This window comes from Macrobrachium rosenbergii, chromosome 13 (assembly GCF_040412425.1).
Source record: "Macrobrachium rosenbergii isolate ZJJX-2024 chromosome 13, ASM4041242v1, whole genome shotgun sequence".
NCBI lineage: Eukaryota > Metazoa > Arthropoda > Malacostraca > Decapoda > Palaemonidae > Macrobrachium > Macrobrachium rosenbergii.
This window is the reverse complement of record NC_089753.1, coordinates 38,561,413-38,585,412: the sequence shown is the minus strand read 5'-3', so window position 1 is coordinate 38,585,412 and position 24,000 is coordinate 38,561,413. Positions and strand designations below refer to the sequence as shown.

At 36.2% G+C, this 24,000-nt stretch overlaps 1 protein-coding gene and 1 long non-coding RNA gene across 4 annotated transcripts in view; one reads left to right on the top strand and one right to left on the bottom strand.

The window, feature by feature from the left end:
- LOC136845214 (glutamate receptor ionotropic, NMDA 2B-like) overlaps positions 1 to 1,677 on the bottom strand; it is a 510,777-nt gene extending 509,100 nt beyond the window's left edge. Inside the window, exon 1 of one of the 2 annotated variants that reach the window (XM_067115285.1) lies at positions 701 to 1,677. The gene's annotated coding sequence lies outside the window, so the exon portion shown is untranslated. The remainder of the gene's footprint in view (positions 1 to 700) is intronic. The other variant, XM_067115286.1, reaches the window with a different exon arrangement.
- Positions 1 to 24,000, top strand: part of LOC136845216 (uncharacterized) — a 549,715-nt gene that overhangs the window by 500,665 nt on the left and 25,050 nt on the right. The window lies entirely within an intron of this gene.

Here is a 24,000-nt window from a genome sequence, read left to right as displayed (position 1 = left end):
TTTTTTTTCCAAGGTTATTATTGTGTGTCCTCATAACGATGGCAATAGTGAGAGTGTGATTGTTTAAATTTCAGTCTGTTTTGAGTGATAATATGTCATGCTTATATATATATTTATATATATGTATATATGTGTGTGTCTTTGTGTGTTTATACATGCATATATAAATAATTATATATGCATATGCATACACACACACACACACACATATATATATATATATATATATATATATATATATATATATATATATGAGAGAGAGAGTTTGTTAGTTCATATGATATATTCGTAATGTATTTGTTCTGTGCTTAAACACAAACAGACACGCACACACACACACACACACACACATATATATATATATATATATATATATACATGGTGTGCGTATGGGTTAGGTGTCTTTTGTGTGCACGCGTGTATGGATTTGTGTGTTTATTCAAAGAGTTCCGTACTAAAATATATATATATATATATATATATATATATATATATATATATATATATATATATATATATATATACATAAGGAGAGAATTTTTTTCTGACCCTCATTAATATGTATGCTCAGCCACTGGTTTTTCATCCTGCCGCGATGTTCATCTGAAGAGAAACCATTTTTCTTTATTCATCTTCCTGAGGAAGTCTTTATTCCAAATAAAAACAACAAAATCATTATTGACTTGTTCATTCCACTTACCCACGGTCCTGAATTATGTATTTTGTACTTCCTTTTCTTTTCATCAAGGAGCCTTCACATTCATTTTATAGTTGTCTACATGATCATTTATTTTGGTCGTTTTTTGTCCCGTAGACGAACTGAAAGGGGAAACTACTGCAGTTTTCAGAATCCGCGGCTGAGGAAAAGTTCTCAAAAATGGAGCAACTTGTTGCATCCAACGGCCCCGCGTTTTCAGTCCAGAACGATTATTCTCCCTCAAATGCGATTACCACCATCGCGGTAATCTCGTAAAACTGAAGTTCACTCGGGTAATTTCCCCCCTCTCTCTCTCTCCCGTGTGACTCGTCCTAAACCAAGAGGTTTTACCTGTGGAAGCTAACATTGAAAGTCAGATTAGGGCCAGGGGTCTGCCGCGCGGAGACGTCGCAAAGGGAGGACCGCTCGTCACCATGGCTACACCACAACTGACTCGGAACTGAGACAACTTGGATGACTGTACCTAAGAGCGCACACGTGGGACGAGAGAAGGCCTTGTCAAAAGGGGCGGGGCCTCGCTGATGAGTTTGTTGGCCACTTGTAGATTTAGACCGGAGGCTCTCGGCACATGCAAACAGGTTAATTAGAGTTGTTGTTTTTTTCTTTTTTTTTTTACATTTCACCTTTATTTTCTTGTATTGCTGTATGTGGTATTGGTGATTTTTATATTTTTTACTTTTATATTTTATTCCCTTAATTTATGCTGTTACGTGCAAATAAAAGTGGGTGGTATATACGTAATTCTGTTTCCACAAATAATAAATTAAATAAACAAATAAATAAATAAATAATAAAGTCTAATAAACTCTACGCAAATGCTTCACATACTTTCATGCCTGAAAAACTCTACGTAACCATTATGTACATTTTCGTTTATTTTTTCCCCCTATTCCAATTAATTTTATGCCGCCTCTCTCATACAGATCGCTGCCATTCCCCCTTTTGTAAATATAATTCCATTTTTTCAGCATTCATTACATTTTTACTTGACATTATTGCCTTGGGTAATTTGGAAAATTTAAGAGAATGCAATACAAACAGAATGGGAACAAATAATGAAGAATCCGCCTAGTTTTGTAGTACCAGATGTACTTGTACTTGTAATAACCACAATGCCCTCTTAACCTCTCGACTTCTTCACACTTTTCGGATATGCTTGTCACTACAAAGCCTAAGAATCAAATATAGAAACAAATTAAGATATTCTGACGTCCCTTCCAGGACTCGAACCCCCACAAAATTATGAAGAAATCGAGAAGTTAAGCGATCACTTTGGCTTTTACATACGAATTTATGAGCTACGGCTTTCGAAATTATAGTATTTACATTTTTCAAGACCATTTTGCTATCATCCTTGCTCATTATTGTAACTTGTGGTCCAGTGGGTAGGACATTCCCCTCACCAAGAAAAAGATCTCGAGTTCGATTCCTAAACAGTTCAGAATGTTCACAAATGTTTCACTCAGTCCTTTTGTGCCTCTGGTGTCATGGAGCAGTGAATTATGTATCTGGTTGTCGGTTGGCTGTGTTGGGTCGCCACCATGGTGGAGAAGGGCAAGGTCCTAGCATCCTCGTTCTAAGGGTTTGCTGGGAACTGGAAGCCAAAATAGATTTGGAGCCAGTTGTCTATAATAGAATTTACTGGTCACTTTTTTACCAGATACGTATGTTAAGAGGGCATTGGGGCTATTACAGTTACACACACACACACACACACACACACACACACACATATATATATATATATATATATATATATATATATATATATATATATATATATATATATATATATATATATATATATATATATATATATATATATATATATATATATATATATATATATATATATATATATATATATATATATATATATATATATATATATATATATATATATATATATGTGTGTGTGTGTGTGTGTGTGTGTGTGTGTGTTGTGTGCTCTTGTCCGTATACCGAAAACGACAAAAAGTTGTCCATTTCTGGGAATGCATTTTTTAAAGGTAAAACACGATTTACCCTGACAAATGAAGCGTGGCTGTAGCTTTGCTCCCGCAGGGATTTAGATAACATTTTAGAATTTCTCGTTTTGGATTTGTGTTTGGGTTTTGGCAATTTAATTTTCTCTTTTGTGAGCGTGTGTGTGTGTGTGTTTTTTTTTATGGATTTTGTTGAATCTTCGTAAGGTGTCTTTTGTTATTTTGATTTGTATATTTTTTTCTTTTTCTTTCTTAATGACGAATATTGAAATCATCATTCTGTAGTTGTGTTTGTTTTTACTGTTATTTTTTTAGTTATTTTCTTGTAGTCGTTGATGAAACTGACCCTTACCAAGTATGCAGGAGGGAATTATGTTTTAACTTCTATCTCTGCGTGAAGAGTGGAAAGGTATTGTTTTACCAGAATTCCGCAGGACGGGTGACGAGGGGGGTGGGTGTGGGGATGGGGGAGAAGCTACCAGAATATCACAGGGCGGACTACCTGATTCCTATGTAACTTGGCAAATGGTTATTCTCTCGAAGGAATCAGCTTGGATTGGTCTAATCGTTACCGCGATACCAATCTCACCCAATTTTCTGGATAGTGATTTTCGGTTTTTTGAATGCTTTAAAGCTGGCTAAATATGTGTGGTATCCTTGTCATATTGGTAAATCATAACAGTAATCCCTTAGTTGAATTTAATGTAGAACTTAGGCCAAAGGCCAAGCACTGGGACCTATGAGGTCATTCAGCGCTGAAACGGAAATTGACAGTAAAAGGTCTGAAAGGTGTAACAGGAGGAAAACCTCGCAGTTTAACTATGAATAATTGTTAGGGGAGGGTGGAGAGTAAGATGGAAGAAAGAGAATATGAAAGGAGGTACAATAAAAGGAACAAAAGGGGTTGCAGTTAGGGGCCGAAGGCACGCTGAAAAGAACCTTAATTAATGCCTACAGTGCACCGTATGAGGTGCACTGACGGCACTAACCCCCTACCCCCCTACGGGGAATAATCCCTTAGTAGTTAAGTTTAGTAAATTGAACTAAGATAACCAAAAGATTCAAGCTTAAGGTTTTTTGTACGTAGAAAAAAAAGTTAAGTATACCTTAGTTTAACCAGACCACTGAACTGATTAACAGCTCTCCTAGGGCTGGCCAGAAGGATTAGATTTATTTTACGTGGCTAAGAACTAATTGGTTACCTAGCAACGGGACCTACAGCTTATTGTGGAATCCGAACCACATTATAACGAGAAATGAATTTCTATCACCAGAAATAAATTTCTCTAATTCTTCATTGGCCGTAGGGGAGCATGTGTGACTATAGAAGTGTGCGCCTAGTGAGTGCTTTTAGTTTTCTGTAAAAGTAAACTACTGAGATGGCTATTTGTCTGTCCGTCCGCACTTTTTCTGTCCGCCCTCAGATCTTAAAAACTACTGAGGCTAGAGGGCTGCAAATTGGTATTTTGATCTTCCACCCTTCAATCATCAAACATAACAAATTGCAGCCCTCTAGCCTCTGTAGTTTTTACTTTATTTAAGGTTAAATTTAGCCATAACCGTGCGTCTGGCACCGTTATGGGCGCCAACAACACAGACTACGACCGGGCCATGGGTGAAAGTTTTATGGGCCGCGGCTGAGAGTTTGATGGCCGTTTTGAGAGTTTCATACGACATTATACGCTGTACAGAAAACTCGATTGCGCCGAAGAAACTTAGGCGCATTTTTTACGTTTACTTGTTTTATAGTAAGTTGCTTCCTATGCTCTAAGTTCCTGTTGTTGTTTTCTTTTTTTTTCTTTGTTGTTGTTGGGAGTTTTTACTTAGAACGTTGTTTTTTTGCTGGTGTCATGTCTGTATATTAATTTGTAAGTCTGAGTCATCTTGCAAGTACGGTAAAGTGACCTGCTTTGTCCTCTCCATTATGGCGTCCTTGTATTCTTGTTATTGTCCAGTGAGACACAAATTTTGCCAACGTCTTCGGAATCAATACGCTGCTTCTGCGTTGCATTTGTTTTACTCCACACAAACATTTTTTTTTTTTTTACTTATCTTTTTAAGAAGTGCGAAACCCATTTTGCTGATACGGCTAGCGAAATCCAAAATTGTGTCAAAGGACTTTCACTCCCAAGGGATAAGAAACCGGTTTATCAAAAATAGGCGCTCTGAATGGTTTAGAGAGAAACCGGTTTATCAAAAAGAGGCACTCTGAATGATTTAGAGAGCGATTTATCAAAAAGAGGCACTCTGAATGATTTAGAGAGAAACCGATTTATCAAAAAGAGGCACTCTGAATGATTTAGAGGGAAACCGATTTATCAAAAAGAGGCACTCTGAATGATTTAGAGAGAAACCGATTTATCAAAAAGAGGCACTGAATGATTTAGAGAGAAACCGATTTATCAAAAAGAGGCACTCTGAATGATTTAGAGAGAAACCGATTTATCAAAAAGAGGCACTCTGAATGATTTAGAGAGAAACCGATTTATCAAAAAGAGGCACTCTGAATGATTTAGAGAGAAACAGATTTATCAAAAGAGGCACTCTGAATGATTTAGAGAGAAACCGATTTATCAAAAAGAGGCACTCTGAATGATTTAGAGAGAAACCGATTTATCAAAAAGAGGCACTCTGAATGATTTAGAGAGAAACCGATTTATCAAAAAGAGGCACTCTGAATGATTTAGAGAGAAACCGATTTATCAAAAAGAGGCACTCTGAATGGTTTAGAAAGAAACCGATTTATCAAAAAGAGGCACTCTGAATGGTTTAGAAAGAAACCGATTTATCAAAAAGAGGCACTCTGAATGATTTAGAGAGAAACCGATTTATCAAAAAGAGGCACTCTGAATGGTTTAGAAAGAAACCGATTTATCAAAAAGAGGCACTGAATGATTTAGAGAGAAACCGATTTATCAAAAAGAGGCACTCTGAATGATTTAGAGAGAAACCGATTTATCAAAAAGAGGCACTCTGAATGATTTAGAGAGAAACCGATTTATCAAAAAGAGGCACTCTGAATGATTTAGAGAGAAACAGATTTATCAAAAGAGGCACTCTGAATGATTTAGAGAGAAACCGATTTATCAAAAAGAGGCACTCTGAATGATTTAGAGAGAAACCGATTTATCAAAAAGAGGCACTCTGAATGATTTAGAGAGAAACCGATTTATCAAAAAGAGGCACTCTGAATGATTTAGAGAGAAACCGATTTATCAAAAAGAGGCACTCTGAATGGTTTAGAAAGAAACCGATTTATCAAAAAGAGGCACTCTGAATGGTTTAGAAAGAAACCGATTTATCAAAAAGAGGCACTCTGAATGATTTAGAGAGAAACCGATTTATCAAAAAGAGGCACTCTGAATGGTTTAGAAAGAAACCGATTTATCAAAAAGAGGCACTCTGAATGATTTAGAATGAAAGGGTTTTTGCTACTTCTTGTCTTCATTCACATTTACTTAATTTACTCTCTTATTGTCTGACGGAATCTTCCTCGTCTCATATTGGCTCATTTTTCATTTTCTTAACAAGGCTGTTTTTCGAGATAGGTTTAACTTAAAAAAAAAAAAATGTTTAATGAGCATGTTTCCCAATATATTTTTCCAACCCAAAAACACTTAATTTTTCGGTTCCTTAACAAAGGTGTTTTCCGACATCAGTTTGATTTTGACAAATAAATCGTCTGTATTATTTGCATGTGACTTCACAGTACCTCCTTTACGAGCTTTTGGACAAATATGCTCTACAAAAACCTATTTTACGATGAGTTAAAAAAGAAAGAAAGAAGACAGTTGTAAGTTGTATGAATGTCTGTTTTTTTATTTTATTGTTGTTTTTATCTATTTTATTTTTTTAATTTGATTTATATATTTTTATTAAATTCCTTTTTTCTTATCGATTATTATTTATTTTTGTTATTCTAATGTATATTTATAATTTTCAGTTTATTTTTCCTTACGTCTATTTAGTTTTATTTGTACTTATTCTCATATATTCTAACTAAAATTCATTAAAACAATCTCTTCTGCGGCACCAAATGAATGAATAATTCTGTGAATATATTTACCCCACGGTTGTTTCCGATCCACTAATAGACTCCCCCTTCAGCTCACACTTCCTCAGTCTTAATCTTCTCAACTCGGATATTTTACGGCACCGGACCCGAAGCAGATTTCGGGGAACCGGCCGACTTTTTGGGGGCGGGCGGGCGGGGTGGGTGGGGAGGGGACGGTGCCCCAAGGCATTGCCCGTCGGAGGAAAAGAAACCTCTTCCTCCTCTTCCGAGAAATAATGGGAAGGTTGGAATAAGGGTTTTGCTGAAGGCGACTGGACTTCCAGTCTTATTAAGGAGTTATATTTTACTTCAACATTGCTCCTTGTTTAAAAATTTATATAATTTTTTTATTTATTTGCTGTTTTTTAATGTATTTACCTTTTTCTCTCCTTTTATTTAAATATTAATTTTTATTTCATTTAATTTTTTAAGAATATATTGGCTGGTTTTTTTTATTAATGAATGCAACATTACGCCCTGTTTAAACATTTTTTTTTATTTGCTCACTGTTTTCTCTCCTTTTATTCAAATATTCATTTTGTATTCTTCTAATTTTTTAAGAATATATTGGCTGCCTTTTTCTCTTTTTAATAATATATTCAACGTTACGCCTCGTTTAAAAATTCATTTAATTTTTTATTTATTTTTTATTTACTTACTGTTTTCTCTCCTTTTGTTTAAATATTCATTTCTAATTCGTTTAATATTTTTTAAATATGTTGGCTGTTATTTTTTCTTTTTATTAATATATTCGATAGTCGTTTTACTTCGGTATTTGCAGAGGTAGTTTAAGATTGTCATGACCATTTATTTATGCATATTCATTTTTACACAATCTTGCGAAAACTTTTTAAATGGCTGTTATTATTGTTGTTGTGATTGTTGTTGTCGATGAAGATTTTGATAATCATCATAGTTTATATTAGTCTTGGATTTATGAACTACATTTTTGAAACTAGAGCATTATAAATTTAGCGACCCCTGACTAACCTAAAACCTCTCTAAGTCAGTCGGAAAGCTTATCTGAGTGTCCATGGTGTTCCATACTTGCTATTAAGCCTCCGCTTATAAATAAATGATATCTCTCTCGCTTTGAAGACCGATGTATTATTACATTAATAGATATTATTATTTTTATCATTGCTGCTGCAGGAAACCCTATTTTAAACATGTTTCATGGAATCTAGTAGTTGCTTTTCGAAGAATTTGGAACAAAAGTCCTTTTTAGTTTTATTATGCAGGCTTTGTATGTCCGTCCGCACTTTTTCTGTCCGCCCTCAGATCTTAAAAATTACTGAGGCTAGAGGGCTGCAAATTGGTATGTTGATCATCCACCCTCCAGTCATCAAACATACTAAATTACAGCCCTCTAGCCTCAGTAGTTTTTATTTTAGTTAAGGTTAAAGTTAACCATAATCGTGCCTCTGGCAAGGATGTAGGCCAGGCCACCACCGTGCCGTGGTTAAAGTTTCATGGGCCGCGGCTCATACAGCATTATACAGAGACCACCGAAAGATAGTTCTGTTTTCGGTGGCATTGATTATACAATGTACAGAAAACTCGATTGCGCCGAAGAAGCTTCGGCGCATTTTATTCTTGTTACAGTTTGTGGTGCCTTTCTCATTACTGCTCCTCCACAGGAGTAATTAATCTCCAAGACCAAAAAGATTTTTATCGGATTACGTACTTGAGTAAAAAAAAAAAAAGGACTTTTGTCCCAAATTCTTCGAAAAGCAATATCGTAATGTTCCTGTGTTCATACGCATGGTGTACCTGCTGAAATGTTTTCGGGTACTTTAACTGAGTGAGTCAAAGAGATTAGTTAATTCAGATTTTCTCCATTAGGTTCATTGGACTTGTTGCCTTATATATATATATATATATATATATATATATATATATATATATATAGTAATTTCTTAAATACATGAGTAATAATGCGTCTTTCATTTTTTGGTTTTCTGAAAAGAAAACTACTGTGCCGCCTTTGTCTGTCCGTCCGCACTTTTTTCTGTCCGCCCTCAGATCTTAAAAACTACTGAAGCTAGAGGGCTGCAAATTCTTATGTTGATCGTTCATCCTCCAAGCATCAAACATACCAAATTGCACCCCTCAAGCCTCATTAGTTTTTATTTTATTTAAGGTTAAAGTTTCTTGGGCCGCGGCTCATACAACCTTATACTGAAACCACCAAAAGATAGTTCTGTTCTCGGTGGCCTTGACTATACGCTGTACAGAAAAATCCATTGCGCCGAGGAAACTTCGGCGCATTTTTTACTTGTTTATTTTCGAATCAGTTTGAGGTTTTCATTGATATATGAATTAATGAATAAATGCAAGTAAATCAGCATTATTCATTTTTATTATTTTCATTCACTAGTGTCGTTGTTGCTCTTGGTATTTTTATTGTTGTTTTTTTATTGTTGTTGTCTTTTCGTTAATTAGAATTATTGCAATCAACGCTTTATTGTATCTTATTGCTGCTGAAAGTACACAATTCACTGTGTATTAATATATATATATATATATATATATATATATATATATATATTATGTATGTATATGTAGGTATACATGAACATATATATATGTATATAATGTATACATACATACATATATATATATATATAATGTAAATATATAGATAGAGAGAGAGAGAGAGAGAGAGAGGAAGTAATTCCAGTGCGTAATAGCACACAGCCTAATATCAGCGCGACCAGGATTTAATTAGCGATGCCGGAGTCTCGCATAATCTAATGAGTTTTTGGTCGCTTTATGATCTTTAATTTTAGCTGAAAGATGTTGATCCGAAATTGGACAGCTATCCGAAAGCAAAGGAGTGAAGATCTCTCTCTCTTTCTCTCTCTCTCTCTCTCTCTCTCTCTCTCTCTCTCTCTCTCTCTCTCTCTCTCTACGTACACCTCTACTTATACCTGGAAAGACTAGCAAATATATATCTCTTCAAGAGAATCACTCAAAAACATTTTGTGCTTTTGTACTTCCTCTCTCTCTCTCTCTCTCTCTCTCTCTCTCTCTCTCTCTCTCTCTCTCTCTCTCTCTCTCTCTCTCTCTCTAACCAGAAACGAATACTGAAAGATTTTTTTTTTCTCGTTATCTGTCATACTTCACCTTTATTTATTCATTCGAGTCATTCATTTATTTATTAATTTTTCACTGGAAATGAGGACGTGAACACTAACAACTGAAGAAGGTATAAAAGAAAGTTAAAATAGGATCGACAATAATTATTCCAAAGTGTAATCCATTAGGTAAGAGGCAGTCTTTAATGAAGAAAGCATTAAGGCGGATAACAGAATATAGAACACACACTATGGAAATAAAAATTTCCAATTGAAAGACATTACGGAAGGTGTATTTTCGAAATCTAAGAGATGCAGGTAGTTGTTTGCTCGGTAACTGATTGAAAAGGAGAAGATGGGATGAATAATTGAAGGTTTGGCTTAGAGGCCGCTGGTGTAATTTAAAAAGTTTCGTTTTTGTGCCCTGGCAGTCTTCCTGTAAGAAGTGCTTCCGATTTCTTAATGTTGTTTGTCAGGGCGCCATAATGAATTTATTCCAAATAATTAAATGTACTTTCACTAAAAAATGTTCTTTGTTTAGGGAATGTATTTACTATCAGAAAAGTGTATCAGCTGCAAAGAAAATTACTTATCTTGTATGTGTATTTATCTCCAACATATTTACATGATTTGAAACAAATATTCATTTTGAGCAAATATATTTACTTTCAAATAAGTAATATTCAGTTTTTAAACACATACATTCACTTTAAAATAAATACATAATTATGAAATCAATCTATTTTTTACACCAAACATATTAGCCTAAGGGTGAGGCCTCACTCACCCTTCTCCCCCTCCCCCTCCTCCCACTCCCTTGTCCCACATGCAGGCATAAAGGTGTCTGCGCTAACGTTCACTGCGTTTAAAATCCTTAGTAAAATCGTTATGATTTATTTTCATAAAGTCGTTTATTGATTGATTGATTTATAGATTTTAGGCATACATGCAACGGGGCAACTAAGGCCATTCAGCGCTGAAACGGAAATTGACAGTGAAAAGGTCTGAAAGGCGCAACAGGAGGAAAACCTCGCGGTTGTACTATGAGTCAGCTATTAGGAGAGGGTGGACAGTAAGATGGAAGAAAGATAATATGAACGGAGGCACAGTAAAAGGAATGAAAGCAGTTGCAGCTAGGAGCCGAAGGGACGCTGCAAAGAACCTTAAGTAACGCCTACATTGCACCGCATGAGGTACACTGACGGCACTAACTCCCTACGGGGTAAAGTCGTCTATGCTTGGAAATGTGCCGTAACTCAGTGGTGCCTAAGCTGGGGAATTCTCAACCTGTTGCTCGGGTACACCACCACCGCGCTCTTTCTCTCTTTCTTAGTGGTTGAAAGCGCGCTCGCGAGCACTATCTCTCCTTGTGCCTGTGTCTGACAGAGCTCCGTTAGGGCGTAGTGCCGTCAGTGCACCTCACACGCTGCACTATAGGCATTACTTGAGGTTCTTTGCAGCGTCCTTTCGAGCCCTAGCTGCAACCCTTTCATTCCATTTACTGTGACTCCGTTCATATTCTCTTTCTTCCATCTTACTCTCCGCCCGTTCCCCACAATTACTTCATAGGCTAACTGCGAAGTTTTCCTTTTGTTACACCTTTAATATTTTTTTCTCGATTTCACTTTCAGCGCTGAATGCCCTCATAGGCCCCAGCGGTTGGGCTTTGGCCTAAATTTCATATTCCCTAACATGTCTGACAAAGCAGAAGCTGGGCAGTTGATTGAAAATACATATCAGATACTAATGCCAATATTCCAGCGACGTTAGTTTTAGTCCTTATTTTCCGAATAATGTTTTATGTAATCAGCAGAGCTCGTTTAAGTTAAGTGAACGTAACATCAATTAGTTTCCCTGGCCAGTCTTCAGTTGCATTTTATAAGGGATATAAATATGCTTTAAAGATCTAAAGCCCCAGAATATAAAAACGCCCTCATGATCCTGAAAATAAATTCCCCTCGCCCAGGTTCAAGAAGCAACTTTCCAGCCATGACGAACAGGGTTTACCAAGGTCGCTCGTGATGACGTCATTGCCATTCCTCATTTTCCAGGAATTCACGAAACTTAATTTCGCATGAAGGACGCGCATTTCGTCTTGCAGCGAGTCTTTTCCTGCTGGTGAGTCTTTCTTTCGTTCCGGATCGTGACTGAGGTCTTGCTTGCTTCTTTGCTGCTAATTAGGAGAGACTGACGTTTAAATTGGCATAGGTTACGGGGTCTCCAAGTCTTGGATGTGAAGTTTCGAAACTCATTTCCTGATCTCTCTCTCTCTCTCTCTCTCTCTCTCTCTCTCTCTCTCTCTCTCTCTCTCTCTCTCTCTCTCTCTCTCAACTACAAGAATATATTTTACTTTTACATTTATCACATTACAGTGATAACTCTACAATTTTATAATGATAAATTCAATTAATTTATCATTGGAATTAGCAGTTATGAATAGAATCAGTACCATGAGGTTTGGAATAATATGCAAGAGTACGTTGAGGTTCTCTCTCTCTCTCTCTCTCTCTCTCTCTCTCTCTCTCTCTCTCTCTCTCTCTCTCTCTCTCTCTCTCTCTCCCATCCAGTACAAGAATATGTTACTTTTGACATTACTGTTTTCTTACTGAACTTACCATTGAAATTGAAAATTATGAATAGAATTAATACAGTGAAATATGAAATGACGTGAAAGAGTACGTTGCACTCTCTCTCTCTCTCTCTCTCTCTCTCTCTCTCTCTCTCTCTCTCTCTCTCTCTCTCTCTCTCTCTCTCTCTCGTTTCCTTTTGATCGAGATCTGAACAATTGTTAATACTCTTATACTAATATGCACTGAGAATAAAACGTTACAAAGAATTATATATATCACAAAAAGATAAGAATAATGTTGTATCGAGTGAAAGAAGCGAATTTTAAGAACGACAAGACTTGAAAATTTTTGGTGTTCTTATATTTTTGCATCGCCAAAATATAAACCCCTCAAATTCTTTATTTCCTGATGTAAAACACGGCTTTCATACCAAGACCATCCACTTACACACACCTCATTAAAGTAACCTTATTCCTCTACGTGTCATCAGGGGTGATATGAAACTCTCATCTTCCTCTGTGTTCTCATCAATCGATTTCCAGTCTCTTTGTCCTCTCGTAATGACATCCACACTTATTCCTATTCCTGTATCTTCTTCACACATTCTTCTTTCTACTTCATTTCCTCATCTCTAAGTGTCCCATCACCACAACTTTTAATATTTCAAAGCAAATTCATTTTAATGTTACAAAGTAAATTTCATGCTAAGGAGAGTATAGAAAATAAATCTCGCGGGATGAAGGAAAATAAACTTCTCACGAACGCCATGAAAATAAATTTATATCTCTAAGTTTTAATATATAAATCAACCCTACCCCTTCCCCCCACCCCCGTCAAGGTCTGTAAATTCATAATTCTGCCTATGACAGACATTTCTTGATATAGAGACGAGAAAATGTGTGTGATTTTTTTTTTTCAAAAGAAAATGAACGACTCCAGAACAGGTTGATTAAACTTTTTTTTTTTTTTTTGGCAGTCGAATTCTAGTTCAGTTATTCTGAAAAATCTGCAGGATTTGCTGGGATCAATTAAGGGATGTCACAACAGAAGGGGTCCAGATTCTAGCTTATTGTCAGGTAATCAGACATGAAACCCGAGAGACCGGACCCGTGTCAGTATTTGATTCTCTCTCTCTCTCTCTCTCTCTCTCTCTCTCTCTCTCTCTCTCTCTCTCTCTCTCTCTCTCTCTCTCTCATCCTAGTGAATTGTATTACGACGTCAATAACCTAGATGTTGTGACGGCAGTTTAATTAACCATGAATCAATCAAAACTCTCTCTCTCTCTCTCTCTCTCTCTCTCTCTCTCTCTCTCTCTCTCTCTCTCTCTCTCAAAAATACATTTATCATTCAGATTAACAATTATGAATCGATTTAATACATTGAATTCAAGTTTGAAAGTTGACTTCACAAATTTGCTAGGTCCGTGGTACGCTCTTGGCCTACCGTCCACCAGTTTACCCACCTATTGGTGTGAAGAGTGAGGGTGTTGGGCCAGCAGCGTCGCTCCATAAGACTTGTTGAGAACCCAGAAGTCTGTTCTCTATTTAATTCCATTTCGTGATGTGTCATCTTATAAGATGTAAATTTTGACAGATTGTTCAGGTGTCACTGTTTTCTAATAGCCGAGATGAATATCCAACAGGTTCAGTATTAAAATGTCGCTTTGCAAGTATTTAATATTGTTACTTTTGGTTTCCTACAAAAGAAAACTATTGAGATGGCTATTTGTCTGTCCGTCCGCACTTTTTCTGTCCGCCCCCAGATCTTAAAAACTACCGCGGCCAGAGGGCTGCAAATTGATATGATGATCATCCACCCTCCAATCATCAAGCATACCAAACTTTAGCCCTCTAGCATTAGTAGTTTTTATTGTATTTAAGGTTAAAGTTAGCCAAGGTCGTGCGACCGCTATAGGTGCCAACAGCTCAGGCCACCACCGGGACGTGGCTGAAAGTTTCAAGGCCTATGACTGAGAGATTCATACAGCGTCATATGCTGTACAGAAAACTCGCTTGCGTCGAAGAAACTTCGGCGTATTTTTTACTTTTTTTTTTTTTAAGTCCTTACATTATCCGTCTGTTTATGATACGTTTCTAGATTGCCAGTAATTTTAGGCCTTGAAATTGCTTACCTTTTTATAGCATGTTTTTAATACTGCTAGTTACGCTGAGTACTTATTTATGACATATTTTAGCTTATGACTAGTTCATTCAAATCCTTTGAATGATTACGTATTACGTACCTGTTTATATATATAATTTATATATATATATATAGATATATATATATATATATATATATATATATATATATATATATATATATATATATATATATATATATATATATGTATGTATGTATATATAATGAAGAATTAGAGGAATTTATTTCTGGTGATAGAAATTCATTTCTCAGTATAATGTGGTTCGGATTCCACAAGAAGCTGTAGGTCCCGTTGCTAGGTAACCAGTTGGTTCTTAGCCACGTAAAATAAGTCTAATCCTTCGGGCCAGCCCTAGGAGAGCTGTTAATGAGCTCAGTGGCCTGGTTAAACTGAGGTATACCTAACTTTACGCTCTCTTAGACTCTTAAAATGAAAAAGAAGTTGACGAGAAGGACATGTCTCAGGCCTTCTTCTTCTCTATCTTGCACACTCTGAACTTCATCTTGCACAGTTCCTCTGAACTTATCTTTCAGTGGATAATTAATTAGATTCTGAAGAGCCCAAGGCACTTGCGGCGGTATTTTTCACGATGTACGTTATGCTTTGCAATTCCAGTTTCGCTAGTATGTCGTTAATATATATAGCACAGGAAATCACGACTTTGTTTGATTGGGCTGTGGATATTTCAGTCATTTCTGATAGCGCTATCTTCGAAAATGGATTAATTAATTCATTTATCCATTATTATTATTATTATTATTATTATTATTATTATTATTATTATTATTATTATTATTGCAATATATTACTACCTGAAGCAATTCACGTATTTTACTCACTGGTAGTTTTATCTTTTTATTTAATATTTTATGTATATTTTTTTACTTGTTACTTTTTTTTTACCTTTTAAGTGGACTAATTAATTTATTTATCCATTATTATTATTATTATTATTATTATTATTATTATTATTATTATTATTATTATCATAGCAATGCCTGACTACCAGAAACAGTTCACCCTGTATTTTACTAATTTATGTTTTTATCTATTTATTTAATATTTTATGTATCTTTACTTTTTACTTTTTAAGTGGATTATTTAATTTATTTATCCATTATTATTATTATTATTATTATTATTATTATTATTATTATTATTATTATTATTATTATTGCAATGCATTACTATTTGAAACAATTCACCTTGTATTTTACTCATTTGTGTTTTTGTCTGTTTATTTAATATTTATTAATGTATCTTTTTTTTTTGCTTCCCAACAACTGATCTCTTCTTCCTGTATTTCCTGTAATCTTCTGTAACTTCTTTCAAATGAACACCATATTCTTTGGAAGCTTGAATTTCAAGTCAGTGGCCCATGCAGGGTTGTTCCTCATGAATAGTGGTTTATCTTTGAATAATATTAATAATAAAATTGTAATAAATATTATTATTACTATTATTATTATTATTATTATTATTATTATTATTATTATTATATTACGAGCTTGATGGCGAGCGCTATTCTGAGCACACGTGGGTCCGCCGCCGCTGTAGTTTGCACCGTCGATACGATAGTGTACGAACCTACTTCCCGACACTCCAAGTTTCTCACCGGGGCGGACAAACACTATCCACTCGCCTCTTATTATTATAGATTATTATTAGGGGTGGCTCCAAAGAAAACCAATACTGATCGGTTTATGCAGAAAACTTCCACAACGCCAGACACATAATATCTCTATATAGAGAACTCATCAGTAGCTTGTCTACCCCCCCCCCCATTAAACACACTCGCGTTTTATGGAAAGAAATCATAAATGCGATATTGGGTTTGTTTATGCTGGTGGACTGGTAATGAAGGGAAGGTATTTCTCAGCGCCGACTCCTTCAATATGCGCTTCCATTTCCATGGCAGCACCAGTTCCTCTTTGGACTGGTCGATATCGTTCTCAGCTAGCGCTGTGCTGGGCCCGCGTTCGATTCTCCGGCCGGCCAATGAAGAATTAGAGGAATTTATTTCTCGCTATAATGTGGTTCGGATTCCACAATAAGCTGTAGGTCCCGTTTGCTAGGTAACCAACTGGTTCTTAGCCACGTAAAATAAGTCTAATCCTTCGGCCCAGCTCTAGGAGAGCTGGTAATCAGCTCAGTGGTCTGGTTAAACTAAGGTATACTTAACTTTTCCATAGCAGTACTGAGTTAAAGTTAAGTATACCTTAGTTTAACCAGACCAGTGAGCTGATAGCTGGCCCGAAGGATTAGATTTATTTTACGTGGCTGAGAACCAATTGGTTACCTAGCAACGGCACCTACAGCTTATTGTGGGATCCGAACCACGTTATAACGAGAAATGAATTTCTATCACCAGAAACGAATTCCTCTCATCCTTCATTGGCCGGTCGGAGAATCGAACGCGGGCCCAGCAGAGTGCTAGTCGAGAACGACACCCACCCTTCCAATGAGGAACTACAGCAGCACTGAGTGGCGACGTCCCTTAGGACAGAGTGTCAGGAAGTAGAGGAGGAAAGAAGAAAGGGAAGAGAAAGAAAAGTAAAAAGAAGGAAGAGGGCAAGGTCAGGCGAGGCATCAAAGTCCGCGTTACAAGCATCAAAGGAGAGGAAGGCCTGGCAATCTAATAAAGCAGAAGGATCCCGTACGTAAACTGTATACTCTCGGCAACCCCGTTGCCATGGCAACGCTGCGCGTCTTCCAGTCCCACAGGCGTCGCGTCTCTCCAATATGGCAGCTCTTCTTTTGTCTTTCTAATGAGATTCGACGCTTAAGTCGCGGAGATTCTCTCGTTTTTCATCGGTCTGTTTTCTCTCGTGTTATATCTAAATTTTCTTTATGTGTTTTGGTAAAAACGGAAAAAACAATATAGTGTTTTGGCAAAAGCATACAGAGCAGTCTTGTAAAAGCATACGAAGCACTTTGCCGTGTCGGTGATGATATACATAACAGTTTGCTTTTGTCGATAAAAATGAATAAAATATAAAAATTTATATCGATATCAAGAAGTTATGGGTTAAACATTTATATTCTTTCATTTCGTGCGTAAAAAATAAAAAAATAAAATGAATATTGGGATACAAAACGTCCTTTAAATTCAATTGTTTATTGTTTTATTAATACCTTTCTGCTTATCTCGTTAGCAGCCTCATTACACCGCTGAACAGATTAATTTCAGTATTTTTATACACTTAATATATTCTCATTTTACTTTGACTTTAAGTATAATTATAAATTCGTCTTATAGTTCGAGATTCTTTTAAATCTGAATATTTTTATTTTTTAAATTATGTTTTTGTCGTAGTGTTGGCATTCGAATTACTGTAATGTTTCGCTTCATATAACAGATGTCTCCGTAGGGGGGTAGTACCGCCAGTGTACCTCATGCGGTGCACTGTAGGCATTACTTAAGGTTCTTTGCAGCGTGCCATTGGCCCCTAGCTGCATCCCCTTTCGCTCCTTTTACTGTACCTCCCTTCATATTCTCTTCCACCTTACTTTCCACCCTCTCCTAACAATTAATTCATAGTGCAGCTGCGAGGTTTTCCTCTCATTGCACCTTTCAAAGTTTTCCTGTCAATTTCCGTTTCAGCGCTGAATGTCCTCATAGGTCCCAGTGCTTGGCCTTTGGCCTAAATTCTATGTTCAGTTCTATAACACATATGGATTGTTTTGTTGCGTAATTGGCTACGAGTTTGTATTTATTCGTTTTTATTTATTTACACTCAAATATGTAAATACTCAGAGACAAATACACCCACGTAAATGTGTATATACACAGACGGAATTCTTAGGAGGATGTGAAGAAGACGAAGAAGAAGAAAGGATTATTTAGGAAAAATAGGAAGGATACTACGGGGAGAAGAGGATGAGAAAAAAAGGGACATTTTAGAAGGAAAAGAAGAATAAAGGGTTTTGTAATAGAGGAAGGATGATAAAGAAGACTCGGCGAAAAAGCAAGTCGGAAGGATTTTTTAGGAAGAGGAGATGGAATTATTTCGCCAAAGGAGGGGGAGGGGAAGGAAAGATTCTGTAAAAGAAATATTTTTTTTTGGAAGAGGACGTGAAGAACTAAAAAAAATATTTCAGTGGAAAGAAGTAGTGTTTGTAAAAAAGAACTGATCGGTAGAATAAGAAAGGACCTTGTAAGGAGAAGAAGAAGAGGAGGAGGAGGAGGAGGAGGAGGAGGAGGAGGAGGAAGAGGAGAAGAAGAAAAGATTCTGCAAAAGAAGTAAGATTTTTTTTAGGAAGAGGAAGTGAAAACTGAAAAAAACTATTTCAGTGGAAGAAGTAGAGTATATGTAAAAAAAGAACTGATCGGTAGAATGAGAAAGGATCTTGTACGAAGAAGAAGAAGAAGAAGAAGAAGAGGAGAAAATATTCTGTAAAAGAAGTAAGATTTTTTTAGGAAGAGGAAGTGAAAAACAAAAAAAAAAACTATTTATTTCAGTGGAAAGAAGTAGAGTATTTGTAAAAAAATAACTGATCGGTAGAATAAGAAAGGATCTTGTAAGAAGAAGAAGAAGAAGAAGAGAAGGAGAAGAAGAAGAAGAGGAGGAGGAGGATGAGGAGGAGGAGTACTTAGAAAAGGGGGTCGCCCAGTAGCCTTTTATACGAGAGATGGAGAAGTACCTTATGGAAATTTCCCTCGGCAGACACATAATGCGAACGAAATTTGTTCTTTTTTGTGTGTCTGAAGGGGTTTTGAGTTGGGGAGGGTAGGAGGACTATTGGGCCTTATGGATACCTAATGGAATGTATGGAAGGGGAAATAGATTTTATGGTTTGTAAATTCGTATGATAAACTCGGCATTTTATATTCCCCCTTGTTGTCTTGATCTTACTTTTTCTTTGTGTAATGGTGAGGGTGAAAACAATTTTTCTTTTACGTAAGAAGCTTCATCTTTTATCTTATTCTCTCTCTCTCTCTCTCTCTCTCTCTCTCTCTCTCTCTCTCTCTCTCTCTCTCTCTCTCTTCTCTCTTTACAATATCAGTACAGAGTATGGTTCTACATATTCCTTGCCCATAGAGGTTTGTTGCATTCATGATATGAATGGGTGAGAATGCTATATATATATATATATATATATATATATATATATATATATATATATATATATATATATATATATATATATATATGTGTGTGTGTGTGTGTATGTGTGTGTTTGTGTGTGTGTGTGTGTATGTGTGTGTTTGTGTGTGTGTGTCTGTAATAATATATATAATATACAGTATATGTATATAAGATATGTGTACATATATTACATATATTTTTTCCACAGATGATACGAGTTTCATATCTTGTTACCATAGCTTGATGAACATTTTCCAGACCTGGGAAATGTGTTTTCTTAACATTTAGTAAAGCAGTGATTCTCTCCATTTTATGTCCGTGTGTGTTCCTTTGATTTTTATCAGTTTTTTTAATATATTCCTAGAGCCAAGCTCATGTCTAGCATTTTAGACGTCCTTATTGTCGCGTTGATCTTTTTAGAAGCCTTAATATCTCGACAGTTTTGAGAGAGTTTCAGTTCATGCAAAGAATTTACCTCTGATTAATGAGTTACAGAAAGATGTCTAGTTATCTAAATAATGATGTAACTCCTAACAGTTTTTAAAAGTAACAGTTTCTAGATTGGACGTTTATAAAATAGATAACTGTTTGTAGAAATATTTACAATTTGTCCAAGACACAGTAACCAGTGCTCAGATCATTAATAAAGTGATTGACAGAGGTAGTAGACAATATAATTACTTAAATATAAGACAAACGGATCTTTCCTAGGTAGTGGTCCCAAGGGTTTTCGGGGGTCGTTATCTAGGACTGATATTTCTTGGGGGGTCATTATCTTTATGATATTTACAGTCTTTTGTTTGTGTTTTTACGGTAATCCCAATGGCCTTGTACTAAACACGCAGCAAAGGTGGATACATACCCAGTTAAAACCAGTGGGGGTCACTATCTAGGAAAGATCCAGACAGTCTTAGAGCCATCATGCATTCATGAAGTGAAAGAAGTTCTCTGCTTCTCCTCTTTGGAATTCCCACCGGTAGATAACCTTTGAAATTAGAAATAAAGTTTGGAATAGATTGTTTGAACGTTTCTGTCCCATCCTCTTCATCTGACATTCACTAGTTATGAGGACAAATGGTAAATTCTTTGTCACATCCTCATTTGACATTCACTGGTTATAATGAGGAGAAATGGTAAATTCTTTGTCACATCTTCATCTGGCATTCACTGGTTATAATGAGGACAAATGGTAAATTCTTTATCACATCCTCATTTGACATTCACTAGTTATAATGAGGACAAATGGTAAATTCTTTATCACATCCTCATTTGACATTCACTAGTTATAATGAGGACAAATGGTAAATTCTTTGTCACATCTTCATCTGGCATTCACTGGTTATAATGAGGACACATGGTAAATTCTTTGTCACTTCTTCATCTGACATTCACTGGTTATAATGAGGACAAATGGTAAATTCTTTGTCACATCTTCATCTGACATTCACTAGTTATAATGAAGATAAATTTTAAATTCTTTGTCACATCTTCATCTGACATTCACTGGTGATAATTTGGACAAATGATAAATTCTTTGTCACACCTTCATCTGACATTCACTGGTTATAATGAAGACAAATGGTAAATTCTTGACATTCACTGGTTATAATGAGGACAAATGGTGAATTCTGTGGTACATCTTCATCCGACATTCACTAGTTATAATGAGGACAAATGGTAAATTCTTTATCTCATCTTCATCTGACATTCAGTAGTTATAATGAGGACAAATGGTAAATTCTTTGTCACATCTTCATCTAACATTCGCTAGTTATAATGAGGACAAACGGTAAATTCTTTGTCACATCTTCATCTAACATTCACTAATTATAATGAGGACACATGGTAAGTTCTTTACCACATCTTCATCTGACATTCACTAGTTATAATGAGGACAAACGGTAAATTCTTTGTCACATCAACATCCGCTGTAGTTCCACCAACGCCCACTGGGTCATTTGCATCTACGGGCGATTCCCAGCCTCCAAAGTCTCCCGCGATTTGCATATAAATCACCTGGAGGAAATGTAAGTGGCTAATTTACCTGTAGCAGAGACTAATTTAAGGAGGTCTTTTCATTTGCGGTTGGAATTCGGTCGATAGGGGAGCGCGTAGGGAAAGTAGGGGTTAATTTGTTTTAATGTCCTTGTTTTGGTTCTTTGGAATTATTATTATTATTATTATTATTATTATTATTATTATTATTATTATTACTGTCTTCTCATTATTATTCGTTAATTGAACAAATGTGAAATTTTTAATTTATTCAGCGTATGATCCTAAAAGTGGCGAAAATAAAATTGTACAGATTTTTCAATATAAATTTCATATTCTTATTCAGAGAAATCCGGCTTTCATTCACTGCTACAACAATGGATTCATAAAGTATTATCGCACTTGGTTTGCCCACTGTTAATCTTGTTTGTTGATATTCATCATTCTAAACTACAATTGCTCTGAATGACTCCATTACTGCTCATGGAATGCGCGCAACTCGTTTGCTACAGCAGGATCGAATGGATGTTATTGTCCCTCTTCTCACTGAGATAGGCACGCCCGTCTAGGCAAGACGTGTCTGACACCGCTGTAAGTGCCAACAACACAGGCCACCTACGGGCCGCGGCTGAGAGTTTCATGGGCTGCGGCTGAGAGTTTCACGTGCCGTGGCTGAGAGTTTTACGTGCCGTGGCTGAGAGTTTCATACAGCATTATATGCTGTACAGAAAACTCGAATGTGCCGAAGAAACTTCGGCGCATTTTTTACTTGTTTCTATTTTTGTATAAAACATTTTTTTTTTTTTTACTATAAACCATCTTGACTCGCCTTCCAATTTCAGTGCCTTCGCTCATTTTACGTTTTCACGGTTAAACACGCAGAACAGTAGTGTCAAGCTGTTTACCCCTTCTGACCTGGGAAAAGTGGCAACGTCTGAGACGTAGTACATGCTCGTAGTCATTTTGGTTTGACTATGATGCTTAGAGGTTATGTACCTTGTCCAAGGGTTACATGGGGGTAGCCGTTATATTAAATAACCTTATTCCGTCCTAGGGCAGAAGATCTGCAGCCGGGTCGCGTCATTATGCAATTGCAGCTTCTTTTCAGAATTAATTTGTAGAGTTCATACATCACAAAAGTAAGAATTCTCCCTTAGAAAATTATTAACTAAATCATAAGAATAAAAATGCCCCCTCTTAAAATATCTTTCACAGTACATCATTATAAAAGTAAACATTCCTTTCTATAATTGGGACAGTTTCTTCGTCTCGTAAATTCGACAAATTTCCCTTGTGGCCGATTTAGTCAAGCTCTAATCATCCTCAGGCACCCTATTTGCGGACATTTACGAACCTATCTCTGGGAATGCTCTACTTTAACTTCAAGGGATCCCGTTGTTAAGGGTATAATCACCAGACAAATTCAGAACAAAATCCTTTCAGAGACGTGAGTTTCCCCAGGGGGGAAATCCCATAAACTTCAGATGACCGATGTACACTGATCCACCAGAGGAGTTTGTCCAGAGGGATATTTTAGCAGGTTATGTAACATTCCTTTGAAAGCAACATCTTGGAGTAGCGTGGTCTTGACCACAGCGTTGATTTTCCCATTTGGGAAACAGTCAAAGATAGACTATATTAATTTTGTCAGCGACAATTGTTACCGAAAATGTGTTCCCTGACTGTGCGGTGCCTTCTGTAAATACTGCGCTGCTGAGGTAGCCAAAGATCTGTTTTTCTGAAGTTTTCCTGTTGTGCAGCGAAAACACCGAAATGTTTCTAGGTACAAGTTGCAAGATTCAGGAAACGCAGAGAAAGAAATAGACTTCTAAATTCTGAAAGCAAGATTCAGGAAACACAAAGAAAGAAGTAGACATCCAAATTCTGCAAGCAAGATTCAGGAAACAGAGAAAGAAATAGACTTCCAAATTCTGAAAGCAAGATTCAGGAAACGAAAAAATAAATAGACTTTCAGATTCTGAAAGCAAAATTCAGGAAACAAAGAAACAAATAGACTTCCAAATTCTGAAATTGTTTGGTATAATTATTATACAAAATGTTGGCTGTCTCTGTGAGCGTGAGATGATTTAAATGAAAATGCCCAAAGGAATAGTTGAAGAACAGGCAAAGAGTAGAGCTCTGATTTATTCCATTTCAAGGGCGCCAAGGGCCTGAGTAACTGAAGAAGTTGCCAACACAAAATTAACTCATTGCACCTATATCTCTAGAGATAGTCTTAATATTTTTCCTTTAAAAAATCATTAAAACAGCTTATGAACTAAGGAGACAAAGTATAAATTCTCCTCATCAAAACCAAATCTTAACGAATACATACATGCCTAAT